At 37.2% G+C, this 25,890-nt stretch overlaps 2 protein-coding genes across 3 annotated transcripts in view; both read left to right on the top strand.

Annotated features, from left to right (window-relative positions):
• The window catches only part of LOC137252357 (uncharacterized), a 162,492-nt gene that overhangs the window by 28,305 nt on the left and 108,297 nt on the right, over positions 1–25,890 (top strand). The gene's annotated exons all lie outside the window — the stretch shown is intronic.
• The window catches only part of LOC137252358 (gamma-glutamyl hydrolase A-like), a 56,987-nt gene that overhangs the window by 27,767 nt on the left and 3,330 nt on the right, over positions 1–25,890 (top strand). The gene's annotated exons all lie outside the window — the stretch shown is intronic.

Genomic DNA, 25,890 nt, shown 5'->3' with positions numbered 1-25,890 from the left:
TTCTTTTGAGTCTCCATAAATTTTGTAAATCAATCTTAAGAACATTTTCGACAAAAATCGAGAAAACTTTGCAAACTCTTCAAATTTTTTATTTAGAGTTTTCTGAATTTTCCAGGATGCAGTTTTCAAGCCCAATTTTAGTCTAAAAAGGTACAAGCTAAAAAAAAACAAGTAAGGAAGGCTAAGTTCGGGTGCAACCGAACATTGCATACTCAGCTGAGAGCTTTGGAGACAAAATAAGGGGAAATCACCATTTAGGAAAATGAACCTAGGGTAACCCTGGAATGTGTTTGTATGACATGGGTATGAAATGAACGGTATTAAAGAGCATTTTAAAAGGGAGTGGGCCATAGTTCTATAGGTGGATGCCTTTTCGAGATATCGCCATAAAGGTGGACCAGGGGTGACTCTAGAAAGTGTTTGTACGATATGGGTATCAAATGAAAGGTGCTAATGAGTATTTTTTCGGGATATCGCCATAACGGTGGACCAGGGGTGACTCTAGAATCTCTTTGTACGATATGGGTATCAAATGAAAGGTGTTAATGACTATTTTAAAAGGGAGTGGGCCTTAGTTCTATAGGTGGATGCCTTTTCGAGATATCGCCATAAAGGTGGACCAGGGGTGACTCTAGAAAGTGTTTGTACGATATGGGTATCAAATGAAAGGTGCTAATGAGTATTTTTTCGAGATATCGTCATAAAGGGGGACCAGGGGTGACTCTAGAATGTGTTTGTACGTTTTGGGTATCAAATTAAAGGTATTAATGAGGGTTCTAAAAGGGAGTGGCGCTTAGTTGTATATGTGTAGGCGTTTTCGAGATATCGACCAAAATGTGGACCAGGGTGACCAAGAACATCATATGTTGGGTACCGCTAATTTATTTATATATGTATGTAATACCACGAACAGTATTCCTGCCAAGATTCCAAGGGCTTTTGATTTCGCCCTGCATAACTTTTTCATTATCTTCTACTTAATATGGTAGGTGTCACACCCATTTTACAAAGTTTTTATAAAGTTACATTTTGCGTCAATAAACCAATCCAATTACCATGTTTCATCCCTTTTTCATATTTGATATAGAATTATAGCATTTTGTTTTAATTTTTCGTAATTTTCAATATCGAAAAAGTGGGCGTGATTATAGTCCGATTTCGGCCATTTTTTATACCAAGATAAAGTGAGTTCAGATAAGTACGTGAACTAAGTGTAGTAAAGATATATCGATTTTTGCTCAAGTTATCGTGTTAACGGCCAAGCGGAAGGACAGGCGGTCGACTGTGTATAAAAACTGGGCGTGGCTTCAACTGATTTAGCCCATTTTCACATAAAACAGTTATCGTCATAGAATCTATACCCCTACCAAATTTCACAAAGATTGGTAAATTTTTGTTCGACTTATGGCATTAAAAGTATTCTAGATGAATTAAATGAAAAAGGGCGGAGCCAATTACTGGAGTTGAATGTTGGCATAATTTACTTATATACTGTAAAGATATCAAATTTTTTGTTAAAATTTGATTAAAAAAAATTTTTTTTTTTAAAGTGGGCGTGTTCGCCATTCGATTTTGCTAATTTTTATTTAGCACACAAATAATAATATGAGTAACGTTTCTGCCAAATTTCATCATGATATCTTCAACGACTGCCAAATTACAGCTTGCAAAACCTTTAAATAACCTTATTTTAAAAGTGGGCGGTGCCACGCCCGTTGTCCAAAATTTTACTAGTTTTCCATTCTGCGTCATAAGGTCAACCCACCTACCAAGTTGCATCGCTTTATCCGTCTTTGGTAATGAATTATCGCAGTTTTTCTGTTTTTCGAAATTTTCGATATCGAAAAAGTGGGCGTGGTTGCAGTCCGATTTCGTTCATTTTAAATAGCGATCTGAGATGAGCGCCCAGGAACACACATACCAAATTTCATCAAGATACCTCAAAAGTTAATCAAGTTATCGTGTTTACGGACGGACGGACGGACATGGTTAAATGAATTTCTTTTTTCACCCAAATCATTTTGATATATAGAAGTCTATATCTATCTCGATTAGTTTATGCCGTTACGGATTGCCGTTATGCGAACAAAGTTAATATACTCTGTGAGCTCTGCTCAGCTGAGTATAAAAATGTAAGGCGCGAAACCTCTGAAGAGATTTTAGGCAAAGCTTCTCTTTCAATTTGTGCCGCGCTCCTTCAAATTTTTCCTACAAATTGGCGGGACGGGACCTACATTGTTTATGCAGACTCCGATCGGCATATGCAAGGCAGATGATTTTTCACTAAGAAGCTTTTGACACAGTTTCGCATAAATTACTTTTGTGGAAACTTGAAAACATGAGATTTCATTCAAGTTTTCTGTTGTGGCTGAAGTCTTACCTAGAAAATAGGATATCCTTTGTTGAAATCGAGAAAACTAAGTCCTACAAGATCCTAGCAACTTCGGGTATACCACAAGGTAGCATCTTCCGTCCTATTTTATTCTTAATTTTTATTAATGATGTTGGCTCTTTCCTAAAATATTCTAATTATTTACTTTATGCAGACAATTTAAAACTCAACCGTAGAATCACCAGTATTTCTGATGCTTTGCGTCTGCAAGAAGATCTGAATGCTATTACCGATTGGAGTTCACAAAATAATCTGCGACTCAACATTAGTAAATGCTGTCACATAACGTTTACTAAGTCAATGAATATCCTTTCCTCCGTGTATTCGATCTCAAACGTAACTCTTGCCTCAGTTGATGAGCTTCATGATCTTGGCGTAATTTTTGATTCTTCATTTACCTTTGCTAATCATGTTAACTTTCTTATACCAAAAGCTTATACCAACTTAGCTTTTTTACGACGATATGCGAAGGATTTCAAAGACCAGTATACGAGAAAAATTTTGTATAATTAATAATTAATTCCTTAGTACGTTAAATGTTAGAATATGCCTCTGTCATTTAGAATCTCTTCACACTCTTTAAGAATTGAAAGAGTTCAGCGCAAATTAATACGGTTTGCTCTTCAACCTCTACATTTTGATAATCCCATGCCACCCTATAATGCGAGATGCATGCTCTTGAAGTCAGGCGTTCTGTTCAAGGCTTAATGTTTATTTTTGATATAATATCTGGTGCTACTGGTGCAGTTCTGAACTTCTGGGTCAGGTAACTTTCAATGTCCCTAACAGAGCCCTCCGCTTTCACAATACATTCCGTATTGAAGTGTTGCGCTCTAATTACTTCATCTTTGCGCCTCTTCTAAGAGGACTTGTAGTATTCAATCACCTATCTAGGAGTCTAGATCTTAACTTTGCCATGTCTAGGTCTCTCTTCAAGGCATGCATTGAGTCTTACTATTTATCACATTAAGTCATACTTAAATTAATAATTTTGTTCTAAGTAAACCTGTGATCTAGTCAGTAAGATATGTTACCATTGACTCAATAAAGAAATTAAATGAAAGAAGCTTTTCATGGCAGAAATACACTCGGAGTGCGTGTCAAATAACTGCCGAGGGAGGACTCCGGCTAAAAATACTTCCTTATTATTGAAAAAACTTGTTTTATAAGTCTCTTAAAATTCATATTGATTAAAAGATTCTCGAAAACTAGTTATTAAAAAAAAAAAAACGAGTCCCCGATCAAAAGTAAAACCGACTTGAAACTGCGAATATATAAATTTATTATTTTAAATCTAATTCAATTAAGCTTGTACTTCAGAAACACAAAATAAGTTGTATAAAGATTAAAGCACCTACCCTGCAGCGAATCGCGCTAGTTCCGAACTAATGCAGAACTATCGCACTAAGAGACGGCACTTGTTATAACTGTGTCCCCGAGGCGTGCTTTGAACTGACAATTTTAACTAAAAAGCAATTGCCTCCATTTACAGACCTTTTGAATGCTTTGTTAACTGGCTCAGTCGCAAGTGGTTCTAAAATAGTCGCTGCCTTTGAATAAATATGTATTTTACATCAATAGAGTCCAGATTTAAGCGCTGCTGGGAGGTGTGGCCAACTGTCCCGCTCTGCATACAATTAGCATTAGCTCGGCGAAAGTGATTAAACTTGTACTGCGAAACTGCCGCTCGTAAATTTTTTCTGTAGGGTTAGTTACCATTGACTGAAAGCTATCGTCCTTAAGGTCCGATCAAATTTATTTGCGAAGTCATCATTATTGTTATGCCAACACTTTTAACTGATAAAACTGACAATCAATAAAGTCGCCAATTAAAAAAAGATTTTTACAAGCGTATAAATATCATAGACGTTAAGAAGATTAATGGAATCATTAAAGGCAAGCTTTTGTGCCAATAAAATTTAAATTTATGTAGTCAACCGCAGAGTATAATATTTAAATAATAAATAAATAAAAAAATAAATAAATGTAAGGCGCGATAACCTCCGAAGAGATCTAAGGCCAAGCTTCTCCTCCAATTTGCGTTGTGCTCCTCTTGATTTTCCCTACAAATTGGCCGGACTCCGAACGGCATCTGCAAGGCAGATGAGTTTTCACTGAGAGCTTTTCATGGCAGAAATACACCCGGAGCGCTTGCCAAACACTGCCGAGGGGCGACCCCGCTTAGAAAAATTTTCTTCTAATTGAAAAACCTTATTTCTAAAATTTTGATGTTGCTTTGCCCCGGGAGCGAACCTAGGGCATACGGTGTGATAGGCGGAGCACGCTACCATCACACCACGGTGGCCGCCAAATAATAAATGCCGTGCATAAATTTAAAATCAAAATAAATTTTTACTAAAGTTTCTTGTTATAGTTTTAGGTAAAATTGGTAACAAAAACATAAGTACTTAAGATGTTACATTCCTTCTAGATTTCTTAATACGAAATTTTAATTAGGCAAAACAATTAGGGCCGTTTTTATCATCTTCAGTTAGTCACTTATTTAAAAGTTATCGCAATTTTCTTTTCTCCATGCAAACTGAAGCTTCGAGACTCAGTTAAGTCCATTGTGAATTCATACGAGTGAAAAATCTTTGTATTGCTCCATTGCCATACCTACCTGGCAAATAATAGGTGACAGGAAGAATGGCTGTAGCGAATGGTCAGAGAATGGAAGATAGGTTTGCTTTTCCTCGCGGTTATTAAATTGAACTGCCATGAATTGCCCATTTCTGCCGCAAATTAGCTTTTCTCTTAAATACGTAACTGAAAATCGGACTACATATTTATATTCATTTCTAAAATCTAGTCTTAATATATAAAAAACACGTGTCACAACATTTTCGGCCGCGATGGACTCCTAAACTACTGAACCGATTTTGAATTTGTTTTGCACCCCGTGTGTAGTTTGATCTAACTTGAGATATAGGATAGGTTATATCTCAGTTTATAGTCGCAATATTATTTTATTGGAAATTTTTTTATTTGTTTATACGTAATAATAAAATGTCACGTATACGCAGTGGCACTTATATTTTCAGGTCGTGCGGATATACTTCCGTGTAATTGCTTGGTGTTTAATTAAACAACCTGCTTATCAATAAAAAATATTATAGCGAATGATATCAAGTATAGCACATCACCAGGCCCGCCGACAGGGTGGGAGGGGGGGGGGGGAGGAGGGGTTGTTTCTGAGGGGCCCGCGATTGAGAGGTACTATGACATTTTTTTTTAATTCAGGAGCGTCTTTAGTTGTGTAGAGGGTAGGTTTCATACCCCTGGGTGACTAGGGTCTCAAGATATAGGCCAAAACGTGGGCTCGTGAACGCCTAGACAGTGTTTATACAATATGGATATCAAATGAAAGCTGTTGATGAGTACAGAGTAATATATTATCCAAAGACGGACTGGGACTGGGACTGAGACTCGGAGTGGGACTGGGACTGGGACTGGAATAAAATACATACCACCCTCTGGGACAGGCAATAAGGGATGCAGAAGAATGAGAAGAAATTGAGAGAAGAGAAATGAGAGAAGGAGATTGAGAAAGAGATAGAATGAGACGAAGATGGAGATAGATGAAGCGAAAAAGACGGAGGGAGGAGTGAATAAAAGGATTAGGAAAAAGTGAAGAGGGGGAGGGCAGAGTCAGACGGAAAACGCTTATTAAAATGTATGCAGATAGGCCAAATTTAGGGCAGGACAACGTCTGCCGGGTCTTCTAGTTAACAAATAAAATCTATGCAGCCAATTAAGCAAACATTTTAAAATATCTTATAACTTTAAACGAGCAATTCTTGTATATTTGTATATTTGTGTATTCGTATATTTGTATGTTTGTATAGCCGAACGATCTCGAGAATGTATCAACTTCTAAGACTTTCTACCTAGGTGTTGCCACTCAGAATGTTTCATAAGGTTGCCACCTATTCGAAAAAAAATTGCATGAGCTATGCCGATATGGCTATCAAACGAAAGGTATTTCACTCCGCATCACAATGGGGACATTTTTGAGTAGGGTTGCCATTTAGGGTTGCTACCTATTCGAAATTAAAAAATTGCATGAGATATGCCGATATGGGTATCAAACGAAAAGTATTTCACTCCGTATTACAATGGGGACATTTTTGAGTAGGCTTGCCATTTAGGGTTGCCACCTATTCGAAATTGAAAAATTGCATGAGATATGCCGATATGGGTATCAAACGAAAGGTATTTCACTCCGTATTACAATGGGGACATTTTTGAGTAGGGTTGCCAATTAGGGTTGCCACCTATTCGAAATTAAAAAATTGCATGAGATATGCCGATATGGGTATCAAACGAAAGGTATTTCACTCCGTATTACAATGGGGACATTTTTGAGTAGGGTTCCCATTTAGGGTTGGGGTAGTTAGACGAAATAGTACTCTACTTATTCATATTTTATTAAAGCTTTAAAGGAGAACATTAAAGTTAAAAACCTTCGTAAAAAAATCGTACACATGATTCGACTTAATCTATACTATAATAAATCTCTAGAAAATCGTGTCTGTACATCCAAGATTTCTAAAAAAAAAAAGAGTGTACTTGACGTTTGGAATGTCGTAGAATCCATCGGCACCACTTTTTTCTGTTTGTCTGTTTGTCTGTATGATATCGATAATCTCGGAAACTAACGAATGGATTTTTATGAGACTTTCACAGATGGATAGCCTGTAATCCAGAAGGGAATCCAGAACTTATTTCATTAAAATCGCGTGAGAAACAAAAAAGAAATAGTTGTTTAAGCTATAATTAAGCTACTTTTAAGGATTTTTTTTTTGATCTGTATGATATCGATAATCTCGGAAACTAAAGAATGGATTTTTATGAGACTTTCACAGATGGATAGCCTGTAATCCAGAAGGGAATCTAGAACTTATTTCATTAAAATCGCGTGAGAAACAAAAACGATATAGTTGTTTAAGCTATAATTAAGCTACTTTTAAGGATTTTTTTTTTGAAAAACGAAGGAAATCTATCTTCTTCTTCTATCTATACTATAATAAATCTCTAGAAAATCGTGTCTGTACATCCAAGATTTCTAAAAAAAAAACAAGTAAGGAAGGTTAAATTCGGGTGTAACCGAACATTACATACTCAGTTGAGAGCTATGGTGACAACATAAGGGAAAATAACCATGTAGGAAAATGAACCGAGGGAAACCCTGGAATGTGTTTGTATGACATGTGTATCAAATGAAAGGCATTAAGGAGTATTTTATGAGGGAGTGGGCCATAGTTCTATAGGTGGACGCCATTTAGGGACATAGCCATAAAGGTGGATCAGGGTTGACTCTAGAATGCGTTTGTACGATATGAGTATCAGACGAAAGGTGTTAATGAGTATTTTAAAAGGGAGTAATCCTTAGTCCCATAGGTGGACGCCGTTTCGAGATATCGCCACAAAGGTGGACCAGGGGTGACCCTAGAATTTGTTTGTACAATATGGGCATCAAACGAATGGTGTTAATGAGTATTTTAAAAGGGAGTGGGCCTTAGTTCTATAGGTGCATGCCGTTTCGAAATATCGCCATAAAGGTGGCCAAGGGGTGACTCTAGAATGTGTTTGTACAATATGGGCATCAAACGAAAGGTGTTAATGAGTATTTTAAAAGGGAGTGGGCCTTAGATCTATAGGTGGAGTTTTAAAAGGGAGTGGTGGTAGTTGTATATGTGAAGGCGTTTTCCAGATATCGACCAAAATGTGGACCAGGGTGACCGAGAACATCATATGTTGGATACCGCTAATTTATTTATATATGTAATACCTGCCAAGATTTTAAGGGTTTTTTATTTCGCCCTGCAGAACTTTTTCATGTTCTTCTACTTAATATGGTAGGTGTCACAACCATTTTATAAAGTTTTTTCTAAAGTTATATTTCGCTTCAATAAAATAATCCAATTACCTTACCATGTTTCATCCCTTTTTTCGTATTTGGTATAGAATTATGGCATTTTTTTATACTCAGTTGAGCAGAGCTCACAGAGTATATTAAGTTTGATTGGATAACGGTTGGTTGTACATATATAAAGGAATCGAGATAGATATAGACTTCCATATATCAAAATAATCAGGATCGAAAAAAAATTTGATTGAGCCATGTCCGTCCGTCCGTCCGTCCGTCCGTCCGTCCGTCCGTCCGTCCGTCCGTCCGTCCGTCCGTTAACACGATAACTTGAGTAAATTTTGAGGTATCTTGATGAAATTTGGTATGTAGGTTCCTGAGCACTCATCTCAGATCGCTATTTAAAATGAACGATATCGGACTATAACCACACCCACTTTTTCGATATCGAAAATTTCGAAAAACTGAAAAAGTGCGATAACTCATTACAAAAGACAGATAAAGCGACGAAACTTGGTAGATGGGTTGACGTTATGACGCAGAATAGAAAATTAGTAAGATTTTGGACAATGGGCGTGGCACCGCCCACTTTTACAAGAAGGTAATTTAAAAGTTTTGCAAGCTGTAATTTGGCAGTCGTTGAAGATATCATGATGAAATTTGGCAGGAACGTTACTACTATTACTCTATATGTGCTAAATGAAAATTAGCAAAATTGGATGAAGAACACGCCCACTTTTTAAAAAAAAAATTTTTTAAATTCAAATTTTAACATAAAATTTAATATCTTTACTGTATATAAGTAAATTAAGTCAAAATTCAACTCCAGTAATGATATGATGCAACAAAATACAAAAATAAAATAAAATTTCAAAATGGGCGTGGCTCCGCCCATTTTCATTTAGTTTGCCTAGAATACTTTTATTGCCATAAGTCGAACAAAAATTTACCAATCCTTCTCAAATTTGGTAGGAGCATAGATTCTATGACGGTAACTGTTCTCTGTGAAAATGGGCGAAATCGGTGGAAGCCACGCCCAGTTTTTATACACAGTCCACAGTCTGTCCTTCCGCTCGGCCATTAACACAATAACTTGAGCAAAATCCGATATATCTTTACTAAACTTAGCCCACGTACTTACCTGAGCTCACTTTTTCTTGGTGTAAAAAATGGGCGAAATCTGACCATAACCACGCCCACTTTATCGATATCGAAAATTACGAAAAATGAAAAAAATGCCATAATTCTATACCAAATACGAAAAAAGTGATGAAACATGGTAACTGGATTGGTTTATTGACGCAAAATATAACTTTGGAAAAAACTTTGTAAAATGGGTGTGACACCTACCATATTAAGTAGAAGAAAATGAAAAAGTTCTACAAGGCGAAATCAACAGCCCTTGGAATCTTGGCAGGAATACTGTTAGTGGTATTGCATATATAAATAAATTAGCAGTACCCGACAGATGATTTTCTGGATCACCTGGTCCACATTTTGGTCGATATCGCGAGAACGCCTTCACATATACATCTAAGGGCCACTCGCTTTTAAAACCCTCATTAATACCTTTAATTTGATATCCATATCGTACAAAAACATATCAGAGTCACCCCTGTCCCACCCTAATGGCGATATCTCGAAAAGGCGTCCACCTATAGACCTAATGCCCCCTCCCTCTTAAAATGCTCAGTAACACCTTTCGTTTGATACCCATATCGTACAAACATTCTAGTCACCCCTGGCCCACCCTAATGGCGATATCTCGAAAAGGCGTCCACCTATAGACCTAGTGTCCACTCCCTCTTAAAATGCTCAGTAACACCTTTCGTTTGATACCCATATCGTACAAACATTCTAGAGTCACCCCTGGCCCACCCTAATGGCGATATCTCGAAAAGGCGTCCACCTATAGACCTAATGCCCACTCCCTCTTAAAATGCTCAGTAACAGCTTTCGTTTGATACCCATATCGTACAAACATTCTAGAGTCACACCTGGCCCACCCTAATGGCGATATTTCGAAAAGGCGTCCACCTATAGAACTAAGGATTACTCCCTTTTAAAATACTCATTACCACCTTTCATTTGATACCCATATCGTACAAACACATTCTAGAGTCACCCTGGCCCACCCTAATGGCGATATCTCGAAAAGGCGTCCACCTATAGACCTAATGTCCACTCCCTCTTAAAATGCTCAGTAACACCTTTCGTTTGATACCCATATCGTACAATCATTCTAGAGTCACCCCTGGCCCACCCTAATGGCGATATCTCGAAAAGGCGTCCACCTATAGACCTAATGTCCACTTCCTCTTAAAATGCTCAGTAACACCTTTCGTTTGATACCCATATCGTACAAACATTCTAGAGTCACCCCTGTCCCACCCTAATGGCGATATCTCGAAAAGGCGTCCACCTATAGACCTAATGCCCACTCCCTATAGAACTATGGATTACTCCCTTTTAAAATACTCATTACCACCTTTCATTTGATACCCATATCGTACAAACACATTCTAGAGTCACCCTGGCCCACCCTAATGGCGATATCTCGAAAAGGCGTCCACCTATAGACCTAATGCCCACTCCCTCTTAAAATGCTCAGTAACACCTTTCGTTTGATACCCATACCGTACAAACATTCTAGAGTCACCCTTGGTCCAGCTTTATGGCGATATCTCGAAAAGGCGTCCACCTATAGAACTAAGGATTACTCCCTTTTAAAATACACATTACCACCTTTCATTTGATACCCATATCGTACAAACACATTCTAGAGTCACCCTGGCCCACCCTAATGGCGATATCTCGAAAAGGCGTCCACCTATAGACCTAATGCCCACTCCCTCTTAAAATGCTCAGTAACACCTTTCGTTTGATACCCATATCGTACAAACATTCTAGAGTCACCCCTGGCCCACCCTAATGGCGATATCTCGAAAGGGCGTCCACCTATAGACCTAATGCCCACTCCCTCTTAAAATGCTCAGTAACACCTTTCGTTTGATGCACATATCGTACCAACACATTCTAGAGTCACCCCTGGCCCACCCTAATGACGATATCTCGAAAGGGCGTCCACCTATAGAACTAAGGATTACTCCCTTTTAAAATACTCATTACCACCTTTCATTTGATACCCATATCGTACAAACACATTCTAGAGTCACCCCTGGCCCACCCTAATGGCGATATCTCTAAAAGGCGTCCACCTATAGACCTAATGCCCACTCCCTCTTAAAATGCTCAGTAACACCTTTCGTTTGATACCCATATCGTACAAACATTCTAGAGTCACCCCTGGCCCACCCTAATGGCGATATCTCGATAGGGCGTCCACCTATAGACCTAATGCCCACTCCCTCTTAAAATGCTCAGTAACACCTTTCGTTTGATGCACATATCGTACAAACACATTCTAGAGTCACCCTGGCCCACCCTAATGGCGATATCTCGAAAAGGCGTCCACCTATAGAACTAAGGATTACTCCCTTTTAAAATACTCATTACCACCTTTCATTTGATACCCATATCGTACAAACACATTCTAGAGTCACCCCTGGCCTACCCTAATGGCGATATCTCGAAAAGGCGTCCACCTATAGACCTAATGCCCACTCCCTCTTAAAATGCTCAGTAACACCTTACGTTTGATGCACATATCGTACAAACACATTCTAGAGTCACCCCTGGCCCACCCTAATGACGATATCTCGAAAAGGCGTCCACCTATAGACCTCATGCCCACTCCCTCTTAAAATGCTCAGTAACACCTTTCGTTTGATACCCATACCGTACAAACATTCTAGAGTCACCCCTGGCCCACCCTAATGGCGATATCTCGAAAAGGCGTCCACCTATAGACCTAATGCACACTCCCTCTTAAAATGCTCAGTAACACCTTTCATTTGATTCCCATATCGTACAAACACATTCTAGAGACACCCCTGGTCCACCTTTATGGCGATATCTCGAAACGGCGTCCACCTATGGAACTAAGGATCACTCCTTTTCAAAATACTCATTAACAGCTTTCATTTGATACCCATATCGTACAAACACATTATAGAATCACCCCTGGTCCACCTTAATGGGGACATCTCGAAAAGGCGTCCACCGATAGACCTAAGGCCCACTCCCTCTTAAAATGCTCAGTAACACCTTTCATTTGATACCCATATCGTACAAACAAATTCTAGAGTCAGCCCTGGTCTACCTTTATGGCGATATCCCTAAATGGCGTTCATCCATAGAACTATGGCCTACTCTCTCTTAAAATACTCTTTAATACCTTTCATTTGATACACATGTTATACAACCACATTCCAGGGTTACCCCAGATTGATTTTCCTTATTTTGTCTCCATAGCTCTCAACTGAGTATGTTATGTTCGGTTACACCCGAACTTAGCCTTCCTTACTTGTTCATTTTTCGTAATTTTCGATATCGAAAAAGTGGGCGTGGTCATAGTCGGATTTCGTTAATTTTTCATACCAAGATAAAGTGAGTTCAAGTAAGCACGTGAACTAAGTTCTTTAAAGATATGTCGATTTTTGCTCAAGTTATCGTGTTAACGGCCATGCGGAAGGACAGACGGACGACTGTGTATAAAAACTGGGTGTGGCATCAACCGATTTCGCCCATTTTCACAGAGAAGAGTTAACGTCATAAAATCTATGCCCCTACCAAATTTCAAAAGGATTGGTTAATTTTTTTTCGACTTATGGCGTTAAAAGTATCCTAGACAAATTAAATGAAAAAGGGCGGAGCACGCCCATTTTGAAATTTTCTTTTATTTTTGTATTTTGTTGCACTATATCATTACTGGAGTTGAATGTTGACATAATTTACTTATATACTGTAAAGATATTAAATTTTTTGTTAAAATTTTACTTTAAACAAATTTTTTTTAAAAGTGGGCGTGGTCCTTCTCCGATTTTGCTAATTTTTATTAAGCGTACATACAGTAATAGGAGTAACGTTCCTGCCAAATTTCATCATGATATCTTCAACGACTGCCAAATTACAGCTTGCAAAAATTTTAAATTACCTTCTTTTAAAAGTGGGCGGTGCCACGCCCATTGTCCAAAGCTTTACTAATTTTCTATTCTGCATCATAAGTTCAACTCACCTACCAAGTTTCGTCGCTTTATCTGTCTTTTGTAATGAATTATCGCAATTTTTCTGTTTTTCGAAATTTTCGATATCGAAAAAGTGGGCGTGGTTATAGTCCGATTACGTTCATTTTAAATAGCTATCTGAGATGAGTGCTCAGGAACCTACGTACCAAATTTCATCAAGATACCTCAAAATTTACTCAAGTTATCGTGTTAACGGACGGACGGACGGACGGACATGGCTCAATCAAATTTTTTTTCGATCATGATTATTTTGATATATGGAAGTCTATATCCATCTCGATTCCTTTATATATGTACAACCAACCGTTATCCAATCAAACTTAATATACTCTGTGAGCTCTGATCAACTGAGTATAATGGGTGTACTTGACGTTTGGAATGTCGTAGAATCCATCGGCACCACTTTTTTCTGTTTGTCTGTTTGTCGGTTTGTCTGTTTGTCTGTTTGTCTGTATGATATCGATAATCTCGGAAACTAACGAATGGATTTTTATGAGACTTTCACAGATGGATAGCCTGTAATCCAGAAGGGAATCTAGAACTTATTTCATTAAAATCGCGTGAGAAACAAAAACGATATAGTTGTTTAAGCTATAATTAAGCTACTTTTAAGGATTTTTTTTTTGAAAGAAGGAAAATGCACTTAGTTTCCAAACAAATATCAAAGAATGCCTTTGCAAAGTTTTTTTTCAATTTCATATAAATTAAAAATTAAATTCATGAATAGATACAGTGGCGTACCAAAAAAAATTATTTCACGCTGCCATATTACGATAATCGGTTAAAATGAGGTTACCTAAAACCTCTAAATATGCGTACAATATGTGCATCAAACAATAGAGGAAGGTCACAGGTTTCATTTGAATTTTGTGATATTTCGATAAATTAATCGATAACTGAGTTATCGGTCAAAATGTATTTGCTCCAAAATCTTTAAATTTACCTACAATATGAAATACTTTTAGCTACGATTTTAAACCTTTTACACGCGTTAATCAGGGACTCAAACCTTTTGGTGCAATTCGGTTTATCTATTCACTGACAGGTGGCGCAAAGTTTTCGTGTGTACTGCGATGCTTTGGTAGGTGTGCGATTGGTTGTCGTACACATACACTAAATAAAATTAAAAAAAAAAAATAAGGGCCACTTTAATATAAATACGTATCCCGAACAACGTCGGGTACCCTGCAAGTTTTAAATAATTTTCATTTAAATGAATATGTACTTTCAATTTCTCACAGATTATTATTAGAAAGATTTCTCAGCACAACGAAATGTTGCCGAGCAAAGCTCGGTCGCCCAGGTACATCTATTATAGCTTTAAAGGAGAACATTAAAGTTAAAAATCTTCGTAAATAAATCTTACACATGATTCTACTTAATTTTCTTAATTTCACACACGCTTATAAAATTGAAATGCAATAATATCAAGGTACCGTGGCAAATTCTATCAAAATATATTTAAATACATATTTTTGGCAAATATGAAATGAATAATTGCAATTTCTCACATATTACTATTAGAAAGATTTCTCACCATAGCAAAAAGATATCTAACCATGGTAATTTGCTACCGTTGAACACTAGATGCATTTGTTCAGTTTTGAAAACAACATCTAACTATTTAACTACTTACCAACAGATGGCGCTTAGAGAAGTAAGTTGACAATTAATTAAACTAACTGATAGTTGTCATAGCTGATAGTTGTCATTCGTTAAAGTTACAAGTTTTTGGAATGTAATAAAATAGTGAGACTTTCATAGTGTATAACTAAACAAAATTTTTGAAATTAATAATTCGGCGCATGAAGATACTCGACCTAAATAACTTAGTTTTCGATTTCACTAATTGTCATAACAATCCCTTATACCATAGGCTGCTGGAATTACCCATTTAAAATTTTTCACTGCAGTTCATTTTTTACATATAAAAAAAGTAGAGTTTGATTAATGATGACATGTAGAACAAAGTATGTTATGTGGCATACTCGAAGATTGCCGAGCAAAGCTCGGTCGCCCAGGTACTGCAAATAATACAATAAACCAGTCGTCTCAAAAATGTTGGAAGAACACTATTGGCAAATGGTATAAGTAATCGAACAGCGATTGAACAGGTGATCGAGGCTGTTTACTATTGTGAACGTGTTTTTCAAACATTCGCCACTTGCATGAATTCACAACGATCTTTCCATTCCTCTATCGTCATACCTACCTGTCAAATAAGACTGACAGCGAAAATGGCTTTCACGAATAGCTGAAGAATGAAATAAAGGTTTCTTTGTTTGCTCGCAGTAAATAAATTGAATGGCTAAGAATTGCCCATTTGTGTTTCAACCAAACTTTTCTTTTAAATGTGACTATAGAAAATCAGACTACACATTAATATTAATTTAAAAAATATGTGAGTATTATACCAGTCGTCTACATAAATATTTAAAACACTATTGGGCAAATGGTTTAAGTAGTCGAATAGAGATTTAACATGTGATCCAGGCTGTTTACTATTGTGAATGTTTTTTCAAACATTCGCCAATGATTAAGCCCAAAAAAAAGTGTAAACAAAAGTCAGCTGTTTGGCTACTTTTTGTATATTCACAATAGATTTTTGGATTTTGTTCTACAAAATATTCACAACAATCGATTTAAGCGAGGGTTGGTCACCCTGTGTTGGTGAAAACGAAAATGTCAAAAGAAACTCTCGAATAGTTTGCTATCCTCCAGGTAAAATCTTACGTAACTGGAGAGGGTGAAAACGGTCCTTAGAGTGCTTGAGGAATAAGGTAAAAAAAAATGTATCTAAAACAAATCGTGACTGTCATTGGCTGTGCAGAAGACGATGAAGCTTTCTATAATTTCTGGAATGCAACTCTACCATACCTAGTCTATAGTTGAATTGAAATACTAGAGAAAGTACACATTCTTATTTTATATACATGTGTGTAATAGTAATAGTAATAGTTAAAATGATAGTTTAATGATATCTTGATACAAGAACTCGACAACTTACTATGACTTCGATATACAATCCAATCATTAATTCAATATATATCAAGATCTGTTTGTTGACGGCAGATCTCATACAAAGTTTGATAGTTTATTGTGTCTAATCTGACTATCCGGGTTTTTTGGGAGATTTACTTATTTGGCGCTATGTACTTCAAGTAGATTAAATCCATGCTTCCTTTCAATATGTGATATGCTGCTTTTTTAATTATTCCTATATATGCCGACTAACGCGAGTTGAAAAGTAGTAGCGATACGCCTTTGTAGGAGGAAAAAACAGAGGCTTCTGAGTAAGTGCCAGGTACTTCAACAGATAGCCACAAGAAACAACGCCCGCAGATTTTAGCTAAAAGCTTGGCGACAGACGGAAGGTTTTAAGCCTGGGGCATATTTCCGTAAGAACGAAAACAGCGACCCAATATCCGATGCCCATAGAGTACTTACTTACTTACTTACTTAATTGGTGCTTAACCATCTAAACGGTTATGGCCGTCCAACAAGGCGCGCCAGTCACTCCTTCGCTCCGCCAACCGGCGCCAATTGGTCACACCAAGGGAGTTTAAATCGTTTTCCACCTGGTCCTTCCAACGGAATGGGGGCCGCCCTCTACCTCTGCTTCCATAGGCGCGTTCCGATAGAAACACTTTCTTGGCCGGAGCATCATCATTCATTCGCATAACATGGCATAGTCAGCGCAGCCGCTGCATTTTAATTCGCTGGACTATGTGGATGTGAGCGTATAGCTCGTACAGCTCATCATTAAATCTTCTTCGGTACTCGCCATCGCCAACGCGTAGAGGTCCATAAATCTTTCGAAGAACTTTTCTCTCGAACACTCCCAAAGCCGCTTCATCTGCTGTTGTCATGGTCCATGCTACTGCCCCATATAGCAGGACGGGTACGATAACTGACTTGTAGAGTATGATTTTCGTTCGCCGAGAGAGAACTTTACTTTTCAATTGCCTACCTAGTCCAAAGTAGCATTTATTGGTAAGATTGATCCTTCGCTGGATTTCAGTGCTGATGTTGTTGCTAGTGTTGATGCTGGTTCGCAAATAAACGAAGTCTTTTACTATTTCGAAATTATGGCTGCCAACAGTAGCGTGGTTGCCAAGGCGCGTATGCGCTGACTCTTTGCTCGATGACAGCAGGTACTTCGTTTTGTCCTCATAGAGTTCTTAGATTATGGAAAAATACTTCTCTGCCCTTCTAAATGGAGATAGCGATGCACGGCACAGGGATGATGTAATCGATGCAGCAATCGATAATGATGGAATTAATGTCCCCGCACCTGATTATGACGAAGTCAGAAAAGCAGTAGCCAGATTAAAAAACAACAAGGCCACGGACGCTGATCGATTGCTTGTGCAGCTATTCAAATACGGCGGCGAGGAGTTGACAAGGTGCATGCATCAGCCTCTAAGTGCTCTTTGCTCCGTGCACAAAAAGGCGGATCCTGCAAACTGCGCCAACTACCACGGAATCAGCCTTATTGATATCGCATAAAAGGTCCTGTCAAGCGTATTATGTGAAAGATTGAAGTGCGGTGGTTAATCTACCATCTACGAAATTTTCACTTTGCGTCAAATATTTGAAAAAAATCCATGAAAAAAGAATTGACGCACATCACCTCTTCGTCGATATAAGGCCGCCTTTGACAGCACGAAAAGGAGCTGCCTATATTCCATTATATCTGAATTTGGTTTCCCCGTAAAAGCTATACGGCTGTGCAAAATTACGCTTTGCAACATTATTAGCTCAGTCAGAATTGATAAGGACCTTTCCAAGCCGTCCGAAAATAAACAAGGTATCAGACAAGGAACACCCTATCGTGCGATTTATCTATTTTATTTGATACTGGGGAAAAAATACAAGTTGCAGAACTTTGATATCGTCGGACGGAACACCCGCGCCGTAAGCTCTGCATACTCCAAACTGAAAAAAAGCGAAAAAGTTTGATGCTAAATGAGGACAAAAAGAGCTACGTGCTGTCATCAATCAAAGAGTCAGCGCATTCGCGCCTTAGTAACCACGCCACTGTCGGCCGCCATAATTTCGAAATATTAAAAGATTTCGTTTATTTGGTAACCAGCATCAACACAAACAACAACATCTGTTGTGAAATCCAGCGAAGAGTCACTCTTATCACTTATCGTACCCGTCCTGTTATATGGATCATAACAACATCGGATGAAGCGGCTCTGGAAATGTTCGAGAGAAAAGTTCTTCGAAAGATTTACGGACCTTTTTTTGTTTCCAAGAAGTCAATGTTTTAGTAGATTTATCCATATGCGAGATTTGCTTTTGAAATTAACTAAAGCTTTTATAAAAGCATAAATGAAAATGTATGACACATTTACTTCAACGTATTCTATTCTCGCTCTGAGTCCTCCTGTTTTTTCCTAAGTGCCAGTCTATTTGTACAACTTGGGAACACCTTCTTTATTTACTAGTTTTTATTAAATTTTGTACTTTTAATGACTTCGCAAACTAAAAAATGTTAATGATTAGTAAACACAACACCAAAAAAAGTACCCACATTGTAGGTGTACATTTAAGTATAGAAGTAAGTAATTAATTTTTTTAATGTGAATTTCAGTCAAAAATATTAATAAAACCGACTGTGTCATCTATGTATGTATGCATGTCCATATGTAATTTGTACATTTTTACAAATTATTTATTAATGTGAATTCTCTAAAAAATGTGAAGTGTAATTAACTTATTGTATGCAAACCTTTTCAACATACACTCTTGCTCTTATTTTTCTTCTCCCTTGCCTCTTCCCTCTTCCTCTCCCTCTCCCTCTTGAATCAATAATTACTTATTAGTTAAATTTTGTTTTTAAAAGCAAAGATGCAAAAATTTGTGTGTTTTTTACTCAGCTGAGCAGAGCTCACACAGTATATTAATTTTGTTCGCATAACGGTACCCCGTAACGGCATAAACTAATCGAGATAGATATAAACTTCTATATATCAAACTGATATGTGCGAAAAAAGAAATTAATTTAGCCATGTCCGTCCGTCTGTCCGTTAACACGATAACTTGAGTAAATTTTGAAGTATCCTAATAAAATTTGGTATGTAAGTTCCTGGGCACTCATCTCAGATCGCTATTTAAAATGAACGAAATCGGACTGTAACCACGCCCACATTTTCGATATCGAGAATTTCGAAAATCCGAAAAAGTGCGATAATTCATTACCAAAGACGGATAAAGCGATGAAACTTGGTAGGTGGGTTCACCTTAGGACGCAGAATGGAAAACTAGTAAAATTTTGGACAATGGGCGTGGCACCGCCCACTTTTAAAAGAGGGTGATTTAAAAGTTTTGCAAGCTGTAATTTGGCAGTTGTTGAAGATATCATGATGAAATTTGGCAGGAACGTTACCCTACTACTATATGTGTTTTTAATAAAATTTAGCAAAATCGCATGACGAACACGCCCACTTAAACAAAATTAATTTTAAATGTCAAATTTTAACAAAAAATTGAACATCTTTACAGTATATAAGTAAATTATGTCAACATTCAAATCCAGTAATGACATAGTGCAACAAAATACAAAAATAAAAGAAAATTTCAAAATGGGCGTGGCTCCGCCCTTTTTAATTTAATTTGTCTAGAATAATTTTAATGTCATAAGTCGAACAAAAATTTACCAATCCTTGTGAAATTTGGTAAGGGCATAGCTTCATTACCGGTAACTGTTTTCTGTGAAAATGGGCGAAATCGGTTGAAGCCACGCCCAGTGTTTATACACAGTCGGCCGTCTGTCCTTCCTCTTGGCTCTTAACATGATAACTTGTGGAAAGATCGATATATCTTTACTAAACTTAGTTCACGTACTTATCTGAACTCACTTATCTTTTTCGATATCGAAAATTTTGAAAAATGAAAAAATGCCATAATTCTATAGCAAATACGAAAAAAAGGATGAAACATGGTAATTGGATTGGTTTATTGATGCAAAATATAACTCTAGAAAAAACTTTGTAAAATTGGTGTGACGCCTACCATATTAAGTAGAAGAAAATGAAAAAGTTCTGCAGGGCGAAATCAAAAGCCATTGGAATCATGGCAGGAATACTGTTCGTGGTATTTCATATATAAATAAATTAGCGGTACCGGAATGATGATGTTCTGGATCACCTGGGTCCACATTTTGGTCGATAACTCGAAAACGCCTTCACATATACAGCTAAGGGCCACCCCTTTGAAACCCTCTTTAATACCTTTAATTTGATACGCATGTCATACAAAAACATTCCAGGGTTACCCTATGTTCATTTTACCTTATTTGACAAAGGATGAAGGAATATCGTTCCGAAAAACGTCACCCTTGGTCTACAACTTGTGTCGATATTTCCCAACCGTATATGACATGGTATTAAAAACCACTTATAAACCATATACGAAACCCTATGAAACCAACGCAGCTAAGCTCTCAGCTGAGTATGTGATGTTCGGTTACACCCGTACTTAGCCTTCCTTACTTGTTTTTATATAAAAACTGTCAGACCCAGCAGACGTTGTTCTGCCCTAACTTTGTGCTCTCCCTCCCTCTCTCTCTTCTCCCCCCTTTTGTAAAGACCAGAAAAAGTTCTATAAGAAACATCCAACCCCTTTTTATGTACTTTGAAATTTAGTGGTCCAAATATTTATTCAAATAAATCGCAAGGAAAAAAAGCTAACCTTTGACACCCTGTGTCGTCCATTCATATTTCCTTTTGTCAATTAATGTACCCTCAAATGGCAACATTTTCACCAACTTTGGGTGATTTTGATTTCACGTCTTTCGAGTGGGAACACTTGTTGTGAAAAGTATATGTATATGAATGTAAACATGTTAAATTCAAACATCTGTTTTCAAACTTTTCAGCAGCTAATAAAGTAACCACTGTTATGATAAAATAAATTATTGCAAAAATAGCTGGGTATAATTACGTGTTAAACATATGCCAGATTTCCTAGAAAGCTGAGTAGCGAAAAATTTTTCATGCCTCATTTGCTAAACTAAAGGTGCATAATTTTACGAGATGATTTTGTATATAAGTAAGGCCTTATATATTTACATACACGTCTCTGGACATAGTTTCAATAAAACTGTTAAATAAAGGCTTTACTGCGAGAAATGATAGTAAATGGGAAGTATTGTTAATCCTCGTACATTCATATAACTACTTAACTTGTTTCTCATAAAAGAAAGCAAATCGATTGCGGGGTGCGGACGCAGGTGATGGAGATATATTGCAGAACCTTGCGTCTTATTTCCCCTCACAGCACAGGAACTTGAACACAAGAGCACAAAACCGAGAATAGCCGTCCAACTTAATGAAATCGAAAAAACACTGTCCAAGTTTAAACACATATTATCCATACTTAAATACATACATTAATACATCAGCGTGCCGGAAAAGAGCAATGACAATTTTGGTTGAATTTCGTCAACTAAATTCTTCTTTTTTATTTTCGATAACGATATTAGAGAAAATTACAAAGTTTACAAACGGTAATGGTTACTAGGACATGTTTCTGAATTTCACTTCTTCATCAGCTGTCTTCTTGGAACCTGAGTATTGAACTCGAAGCCTTCAACATTCATGCTTTATGCTTTATACCACTCAGCCATATGAATTCTCTGCTGCTCCCTTTGCAATTGGTCTAAGTATCGCCTTTTTGTTGCTATTTCTTTATACACTAGGTACATACTATTTCTATAAATTTTTAATCCTAATTATGTGGAATACTTATAGGCGCGCTCTCAAGAGCTTAGTAACTTTGGATTTTAGCAGTGCTATATAAGTAGTACTTCCGCTGTGCACTATTATATCAATATTATTATAAATAAAAATATAGGGCGCGATAACCTCCGAAGAGTTCTAAGGCCGAGCTTCTCTTCCAATTTGCGTCGTGCTCCTCTTGATTTTCCCTACAAATTGGCCGGACGAGGCCTACATGTTTTATGCCGATGTGTTTTCCCTGAGAGCTTTTCATGGCAGAAATACACCCGGAGCGCTTGCCAAACACTGCCGAGCGGCGACCCCGCTTAGAAAAATTTTCTTCTAATTGAAAAACCTTATTTCTAAAATTTTGTTGTTGCTTTGCCCGGGGTGTGAACCCAGGGAATACGGTGTGATGGGCGGAGCACGATACCATCACACCACGGTGGCCGCCTATTATCTTTATTAAATTAGAGAGTCATGCTCATGTTGCCCATAAAGACCAACTGCAAAGCGAGGCTTTACGCTAGTATAAAGTATGAATGTTGGAGACTTCGAATTCAATACTCAGCTCCCGAGAAGCTAGCTGATGAATAAGTGAAATTCAGAAACATGTCCTAATTACCATCGCCGTTTGTAAACTTTGTAATTTTCTCGAATATTAATAACAAAAACAATTGTATAAAGCAATATGAGAATGTATCACTAATTAAATACAGACAATAATATTTTCGATAATTTAAAAAAAGCTTCAATAAATTTTGTAACTTAAGCTATGGAAACCAATCTCTAAAAAATTTATGGAAAAACTGTGATATATCGAGAAAATTTATAAATTTTCGGAAAGTTTCTAAATTTTTTGTAGTATGGAGTTTTGTAGCCCAATCAATTTGAGTCTAACAAAGTAAAGTCTCTAAAACTTCCTACTGATTCTAAAAATTATTTTCGAATGCATTTTGTTTTTTGTTCCATAGCATAGCTTTATTTTTATTATGGAAGAAAATCAGAAATACCCGTCAAAAAAAAATCCAAATTAAATCCAATTTAGAGAGCATATCGCTTGCACTTTCTTAGATTAGAATTGATTAGACTACAAAACTACGTACACAGAAAAATCACAAAATAAAAAGTTCAAAATTTTCGAATATTTTCACTAATTTTCGAATTTTTTAAAAACTGTGGAAAAATTGATTCGCCTAGTTAAATTACAAAATTTCTAAAAGTTTTTTTTTTATTAAATTAACGTAAATAAAAAAAGAAAAATATTATAAACGATATTTAATAAAAATTGTCACTACTATTTTTGTGTTCGCTGCTGTATGTGTGTATTTAAAAAAACTGCCAGCGCATGCCATTATATTTTTAAACTTAAATAAACAATAAAAATAAACAATTTTGATTGTGTGTGAATAAATCAAATTAATCTGTTCTATGACTCTTTTGGTACGTACATAAGTGGTTAACATAGATATGCAAGCTTGAATCGATTTTACGGTACTTTTTCTGGTTCTAGTTCTAGTCTAGGTACTTTTTCTACTTCTAGTGTGAATGTTGTTATATGGAAATACCCAGTGAGAAATGGAACGCTTTAAAAATGGACGGTTTTTTAAGTTTTTCCTTGGCTATTTTTAAAATTAAAAGCGCTCTCATTTTATATATTCCAAGACGAGCTTTAAACAATGCTGTTTTCTGTTAATAAATTATAGTGTACTATTTTTAAATGAATTTCCCTCACTTTTAACATTATTGATTGGCGTTGGTTCGTCATGGCGTATGAGTAACATTTTCACGAGTTCGGTTGTCACACCTTATATATGCTCGGGAGCACCAAGTTTTCCTCCACCAGCCTCTCCAAACACATTGGAGGTTTCCCCATCCCTAGGCTTCTAAATACGGGTGTCGATGAAAATACTTTATTGGCTGATAAGTCTTCGTCCATTTGCATAAAATGACCTAGCCAGCGAAGCTGTGGGCTTTTATTCGTTGCACTATCTTCATATTTGCGTTAAGTTCATATAGCTCATAATTATGTCTCATTCGATACTCGTCGTTGCCGTTACGGACAGAACTATAAACCTTCCGGAGATACTCTACTTGTAGAGCGTGATAACTGCTCGTAAAGAAAGGCCCTTACTTTTCAGTCTATAGCAGTATTATACTGTTTTCACACAGAAACTTAATGATCTCATTTCACCTGCTAATGAAATCGTAATTTTTTTGCTTTCACACAGAAGTAACTGCTCGATTAGTATGAAGGATGAGACAGACAATCATGGCGGAACGATACAAGGTGGGAGCATGGTGACATACCTACAAACAAAAAAATTCCATGTACTTGTAAATTCGATGGACAAATGTCAAAATCGTACTGCGCCGGCAGTTGATGTATCAAATCAAATAAAAAAGGTTATAATCAACTGTTCGATGCGGCCACCTTATATCGTTCCGCCATGCAGACAATGACATTTGCTTTGAAAATTAAGAAGCGGAAACGGAAGCGGAACGCTGCCAACAGAGTTGCATTGTGCTTTTGACTTCATTAGGCATTCGATTAGCTACTAATGAAATAATAATAGATTCCAATTTTGTAGGGAAGATTGAGCTCAATAAGCGTCTTAATGTAGAAAATTGCCTTTATTATTCAATAAGCCGTCTGTGTGAAATTAGTATTAAGCTGACATTGTTTTCGCTGTTAATGTTGGTTGCTAGATATACGAAGATCTTCACAGTCTCGAATTTATATCCGTCAACACTGACGTGACTGCCAACACATGAGTGTATCAGTTCTTTCTGGGATGACAGCAAGTAATTCGTCTTGCTCTCATTTACCGTGCGACCAACTTTTTTTCCTCTTTATCCAGTCCAGAGAAGGCCAAACTAACGACACATTTGTTAAGGCGTATGATATCAATATGGTTTGTAGTAGTTCGGACAGGCTATTCTCAGTCCATACAGAAGTGATGGTGCTGTATTGCGCCATTTGCAACTCAAATTCGGATATAACAGCATACTAGCAACACCTTTTCGAGCTGCCAAACGCTGCTTGGAAGTCGATTTTTGGCAGAGCACTTTAAGTTCCAATACCGCATGCTCTCGTCCGACCGAATTCTGCAAGGAGTTGATGTATAGTATTTACCAACTTTTCGTCACCGTGTTTGAACAGCTCAGTGGGTATTCTATCGTTACCAGATGTCTTGTTACTCTTTAGCTGGGATATTGCCATTTTCACCCGTATGTTCTGTTATCAGTGAATGGGTTATCGGGTTCGCACTCTTACAGGTTATCTAGCAATGAAGAAAAGTTCCATTATCATTTCTGCAGGAGTCTACCCGATCTTGAAATACTCCGTCATATGCCGGATTTATAATAGAACCTTCGGGCATTGGTGAAAATCTATGCTGCCTCGCAGCGGCGGTGGGGAATGAATGAGTAATGTGCTCTCACTGCTCGGTGAGATCGCTAGGTCGAACAGCGATTCGGCGGCGCAGAGACGTTCCCGTATCTTGCCTGCCACAAGATAATGGTCCAAGTAATACTTAGAATTTCTATCTTGCTTACATCCAGGACACTTAAGTTATGCCTGCCGTCGCTGTTCAATGAAGATACAGCCAAGTAGTGTTGTGTATATCTCTATGCTGGAACCTGGTACTGCAGATGACCATATTTCTGGTCGTCACGAAATGAATCAGCTTCAATTCATTGGGTGATATTATTTAGTGGCGCAACACTTTTTTTTTGCCTTTTTGATCAACT

This window comes from Eurosta solidaginis, chromosome 5 (genome assembly GCF_040869045.1).
Source record: "Eurosta solidaginis isolate ZX-2024a chromosome 5, ASM4086904v1, whole genome shotgun sequence".
Taxonomy (NCBI): Eukaryota; Metazoa; Arthropoda; class Insecta; order Diptera; family Tephritidae; genus Eurosta; species Eurosta solidaginis.
This window is presented reverse-complemented; position numbering and strand designations above follow the sequence as displayed.